Source organism: Marmota marmota, unplaced genomic scaffold, assembly GCF_001458135.2.
Source record: "Marmota marmota marmota unplaced genomic scaffold, marMar, whole genome shotgun sequence".
NCBI classification, from domain to species: domain Eukaryota; kingdom Metazoa; phylum Chordata; class Mammalia; order Rodentia; family Sciuridae; genus Marmota; species Marmota marmota.
The window spans coordinates 15,226,808-15,233,216 of NW_026000168.1; the positions used below are offsets into that span (position 1 = coordinate 15,226,808).

The following is a 6,409-nucleotide window of genomic DNA, read 5'->3' on the forward strand; positions in this document are numbered from 1 at the left end:
ACTGGTATATTGATGGGATATTACATTGAATCTGTAGATTGCTTTCAGTAGTGTGGCCACTTTAACAATATTAATTCTCCCAATCCATGAATTTTGGATGTATTTCCATCTATTAGCATCTTCTTCAATTTCTTTCATTAGTGGCAAAACCATACTAAATAGGAAAAATCTGAAAGAATTTCCTCTAAAATAAGGAATAAGACAAGAGTGTCTCCTCCCTTCACTTTTATTCAATACAGTACTGGAAACTTTAGCCAGAGCAATCATGCAATAGAAAGAAATATAAGAGTTACAAATAAGAAAGGAGGAAGCTGAATTATCCCTGTTTGAGGATGATAGGACATAAAATCAATATACAAAAATTCATCGTCTTCCTATACACCAACAATGAACTTGGTTGAAAAAGAAAACAAAAACCCCATTCACGAGAGCTTCAAGACATAAATAAGCAGATCGTTTTTTGCCTGGCAGGTCCAGTGTGCCTGGGCAGAGGGCATGTGGGAGAAGGCAGAGCTTGACAAGTGGGGCTCCAGGTGGGATATTCTAGGGCAATGTAAGCAGATTTGTCATCTGGGGAATCCCATGGCTGTTTTTAGTGGACTCTGGGGCCCTTTTACAAGTGTAAACAGAGCATTCAGCTAGAGCTGTTTCAGTACCACTGGGAGCCTCGGTGTGATTGAGAAGATAACACAGTTGCATGTGGTGGACCACAGCACCCTGGGGAACACCCCATATCATCACCCTCCTTGGTGTACCTATGTCTATAACAAGAATGGGGTGGGCAGAGTTAGCAACTGAATACTGCTGGTCATCAGGGGACAGAAGAAAAATGCATTCATTGTAGGACACCACAGGCCTGGCCACTGAAGGACCCCTAAGTTCGGCTCTAACAACATGGTCCTCACTGAGAACAATGGGAACCCTATAGAGATCCAAATTAAAGTACCCATACCCAGAAGCCTGCGCCAGAGGGAAGGAGAGTATTCCATGGTGCTGGCCATCGCCGGGAACTTTGTGTGAGCAGAGCCCAGGCCTTCAGCTGCAGGGGACTCATGAAGAGAGCAGTTTCAAGAACTGCATCTTTGCTGAGAGGAAGCCAGGTTGCCAAGTGGTTGCTATGCTGGATCAGTGTCCTGGGAGAGAATAAACATTTTCATGTAAAAAATAATAATAATAAAAATAAATAAATAAATAATGCCTAAGAATTAATCTAACCAAGGAGATGAAAGATCTCTATAATGAAAATCACAAAATACTGGGGTTGTATGTATCTTGAAGAATCATTCAGGCAGTTCTTGATCTATGATCGTAAGAAATAAGTATCTGAGCACCCTTGATATATAGTCCTCTTTATGTACTTTTCCAAGTCAACCATAGTGTGGAAATATTAATGGAGATTTTCAGAAATGAATAACTTGTCAGTTTTAAATAATTTTAATTATAATAAATTGTTATTATTTTCATTGTTAATCTTTTCCTGTGCCTAGTTTACAAACTAAACTTTATCATAAGTATGCATGTATAAGAAAAAACAGTATGTCTAGGGCTCCCTACTGCCCATGGTTTCAGGTCCCCATTGGGAGTCCGGGAATGTATCCCCCACAGAATACTGTACAACTACAAGGTACCGTCTCTCTAGGGCCAAAAAGATATATGATCAAGAAATACATGATTCATTTGACAAGGGACAGCATGGCCTTTTAGCCGGGTCAGTTGTGGCCTGTCATAAGGGGCTTGGGATCATCCTCTCGCACAATTCCAGGGGGCACTACAGAGTGACAACATGAATGGTACCCCAGGAGTTGAGCCTGTGTGGCAGATTCAGTAGGTCTGGGAGCCTTATGTATAGGTAAATGCAAATATCTACGATGTGACACTGACTTTAGACATCTGAACCAGGTAAGTGAGTACATAAAAATCACAGGAAATCTTAGAACATAAGGAAGCATGTGTGTTCACACACAGAGATGCTAGCCAACTCCAGAAGAGAACGACGCAAGTATAAAATCAAGTGTTTTGGAATTTGGAACGCATTCTCCCATAGAAACAGGACCCAGATGGGGGCTTCTTAGGTTGGCATCCAGGATATAATGATTAAGTTCTGAGCCAATGTCTTTGGGTTAGTTCCCCTTAGAAAAGGAAGAGGCTATGAATTTACTCCTTCATCCCCTACTTTTTCCACCTAGATCAAAAAGAAGAAGACAAGTTTATGTGGTTAACACCACAAGAAGAGTCCTGAAGTCAGACATTGCAGGATGTAGAATATAAATCAGAAAACTGGGTTGAATTCTGGCTCCACTGTGTGATTTTGAATAAGTAGCTCAACCTCTCTAAGCTTCAGTTTCTTTATCTTTAGAACACAGGTACTGCCATGCTGATGCCACAGTATGCAGCATAAGAGAGATGGGGTGTATGAAGGCCCAAGCACAGCCTGTGGTAAGTTTATCAATCACTTTTACTATGCAACAATCTCAAAATCTCAGTGGCATATAAGTAAGTATGTCTCTGGGCCTGAGGTTTGGTTAGGGAAATCTCTGCTCCATTACCTCCTTTTGGGACCCAAGATGGAGAAGCAGCAGCTACATGGAGCAAGCACGGTTGCAGAAGATGAACATAGGGAGTAATCACTACCTGGACAGGATAGTATTTTGATTAGCTTTTATGCTGCTATGACTAAAAGTTCTGACCAGAACAATTTTAGAGGAGGAAAACTTCATTACAGGGCCCACGGTTTCAGAGGTCTCAGTCCATAGACAGCCGGTTCCATTCCTCAGGGCTCAAGGTGAGGCAGGACACCATGGTGGAAGAATGTGGTAGAGGGAAGCAGTTCACATGACAATCAGAAAAGCAGAGAGGTCTCCACTTGCCAGACACAAATATATACCCCAAAGCCATGCCCCAATTCCCACCTCTTCCAGCTACACCCTACCACTTCAGCTAATCCCTATCATGGGGATTAATTCACTGATTGGGTTAAGGCTCTTACAACCCAACCATTTGTCCTCTGAACTTTCTTGCATTGTCTCACACGTGAGCTTTTGGGGGATACCTTACATCCAAACCATAACAGATAGTTTCTAAAGTGTGTAAAGGTTGCAAATGTTGTTTTATCCTGGGTGTTACTATCACCAAAGAGCCCTGAGCGTTTCCTTCAGAATTCATGAAGGGGAGCATTAAACTGGGTTTATAAGAGCTATATCTGATGAGCAAAGGGGAGTATCTGAGAGGACATGAGCAAAAGTCACTCCTGAAGTAAGGCAGCTGTGGTGCATAGGCACAAAACGGAGCAGAACCATCAACTGCTTCATAGGATGTTGTAGTTCAATGACCCAAAAGATGTGCCTGATACCTTCCCTTCCTTTCTTACCATCTCCAATCCTAGATCAAGTCTTTGGATGTACTCCCACAATATAACCTTTACCTTCCTCTGTCCATGGCCTGACGTGTCATCATCTTTTGTCTGGACTACTGCAGTACCTTCTTCATCATTACCTGCCTGTCCTGTAATCTATTTTCACACTGGTTAACAGTGGTCTTCCCAAGGTGAATATGCTCTCATGTCAATCACTGATAAAAATGCTTCATGTTCAGGAGTAACATCCTCCACACTGTGCATTCCAGCTTTGATCCCTGTGATTATCTTCAAGACCCCAAACCCCTCATAATCCAATTCATTACTCCTCTCTATTCAGGCTTCCAATTATCTGTCACTTATTCAGAGAGCCCTTCCTGCTCTCCTCAACAAGATCAGAGCCCTCAGTTACAAGCTCTTCCAGCACCACTGACCTCTCCTTTGTAGCATCTGATATGATATGATATGATATGATATGATATACCTAAGGTCACAGAACTGTCCATCAACAGAATCAAGTCTGGGTGCAAGCAGATGATGTGGTCAGTACTAGGCCTCTCTTTGGTTCCAAGTTACTTTCCAAATGTCTTGTAGAATCACAGCTGCTCAAAGCAAGTAGTCCCTGGAGTTAATGATGCTGTGCACCAGTACAAATTAAAAATGTAATTGGATTTGAAGATTTACAAAGATCTGGGGTGATAGGATAATACTGCAATATTAAGATTCAGGAAAATGCCTCTAACTTCTGATGTAGTTATTGACTTAATAGATGAGCCCCTAGTTACTATGAGGCTACTGGGCACAGGTACTATACTCAGCAATGGGGAATCACCTAAAAGAAAATGGAAATACTGATAGTTTAGCATGTGAAGAAAATGGCATTTATTTAGAAGGAAAGGCTGGGACAATCAGATTATGGGACAATGTGAATGAGAAGGTCAGAAATTTGGTTTCATCCTATAGGAAAAGAAAAGCCAATGAATGAAGGCTTTTAGCAAGAGATACTTTTCTTCCTCCTCTTCATCACAATAAAAATAATGGTGACTGTTCACAGAGCACCTACTGAGGCTACTAGTTCTGACCACCCTTTGGGATCAGAACTAATATTAACCCCAACTGAGATGGATAAGGAGCCTTAAGCAAAGAATTAACAGAACCCATATGTCAGAGTCTGGGTGCGACGCCCTATCTCACCCTGAACACCCTATAGAATCTTTGCTTTCAAACATACTCCAGACAGCATTGGGGGGGGTGGGGCAGAGATTTGGGAGCCATCAACATTTCATTGGGTTGGTTCAAAGCAGGAGAAAAGCCAAGCTTCAGGAGAGAGAGAAAGGGGAATCAGAGAAGCAGGGAGAGAAAGGCAGCTGAGGCTAACAGAGTCCAGAAAAACCACACAGGTGGAATTTTCCAAAGTTCAGGAGGGAGGGCGGGGCAGAAAGTTACCTAGTGGTCAGGCAGGATGGGGATGGGAAAAGAACCACAGGATCTGTCAGATGAAGAGGGCTTTGGGGACTTTACAGGCAGGATTTTCAGAGGAGTGGTGGGGGAGGGCGCCAGATTGCTGTGGGCTGAGGAACGAGTGGGAGGTGAAGACAGGGCCGACGCTGCGTCAAACACTAAGACACGAGGGGGAAGGGAAGATGGCCGAAGGGAGGGTTTTCTGTGGGGATGGAGATACAGAAAGACTGGTGCCGCTGGGAGCCAAGATGAAAGGAGAAGCAGGCAGGCGTTTGAGGGCTGCAAGACGCTCTCCAGGGCAGGACCAGAGGGAGGGCATTGAGCCCCAGCTGCGGCGGGGGCGTCCCCTGAGCTGTACAAAGACCAGAGGTGGCCTTCGTTTTCTGTTACCCTAACAAACCTCAGGTAATCAACTTATAAAGAGGTAAGATTCATTTAGGCTCACAATTTTAGGTGTTTAAACCCAAGGTAGGCTGGCTGCTGACTCGTTGAGCCTGAGGTGAGACAGCACATCATAGCAGAAAGAGGCAGAAAGCTGCTCCGCTAGAAGTTGGCGGGAAATGAAAACAGGAAGAGGAAGAGGCGGGGCCAGGCTCCCACAATCCCCTTCGAGGCCACACCTCCAATGGCCGCAAGATCTTTCACTTGGCCTCATCTCTTAAAGGTTCCACAGCCACCCAATGAGCACCACAGGCTCTTGACCAAAGCTTTGACACATGGGCTTTTGAGGGACACCTATCCAAACCATACCAGCCTCTTTTTCTTAATAGCCACAGATGTTGACTGAGCGCATACTCTGTGCCAAGTCTTGTGCTAGGTTCTGTGGCTGTGGTAATGAAGAGGAGAATTATAGCATCCTTACAATTGACGAGGGAGACAAATATCAAGATGCCTAATTAAGATGTGTGTGTCCAAACATGGTAACATTAATAATGGCTAACGTTCATTGAGCACTTCCAACGTGTTGAGAACTTTATGACCATTTTCTCATCAGCCTTTCACCAACAATCCTATGAGGCAGACACTGTTGGAATTACCTTTTGTAGATCAAGAAACTGAGGCACAGATAGGTCAGACGACTGCCCAAAGTCATCCAATCAAGATGAGCAGAGCGGGAATTTCCTCCTAGATTTGCCTATCTCCAGACACAAGCACTTAACACCTCAACGTCTGACTCAATGTGTATTTGAGCAGGGGGCACTAGGATGAACGAGCCTGTGTCTGCGGGATGGGAAGAAGCCTAGCCCAGCAGTATCGGCTTCACCTGGAACTTGTTAGAAACGCAGTCTCCAGCCCACCCCACCTACCAGGCCAGGATCTGCAGTTTAACAAGATCTGCAGGTGCCGAGCGTGCACATTAAAGTTGGAGATGTCTGGCCTACTTCTTAGTAGGGATGGGAAACTGAGGCCCCACCATTAGCAGGTTACAGAGAGTGGTGGAACTTCAGGGTTTGGTTCTGGAGTCCACCTAGTCCTGAATGGGTGCTTCCACTCTTGTCCTAAGAGGATAATAGGACAGCAGAAAGGATGGGCACCGCGGGCGCTTGGCGCGCGCAAGGTGCTTCGCGCGCGCAGGGAGCTCGGCGCGCGCAAGGT

At 44.6% G+C, this 6,409-nt stretch overlaps 1 pseudogene; it reads left to right on the forward strand.

Annotated features, from left to right (window-relative positions):
• The first annotated feature begins 582 nt into the window (after positions 1-582).
• LOC107150179 lies at positions 583-1,020 on the forward strand (annotated as a pseudogene).
• Positions 1,021-6,409: the final 5,389 nt, after the last annotated feature.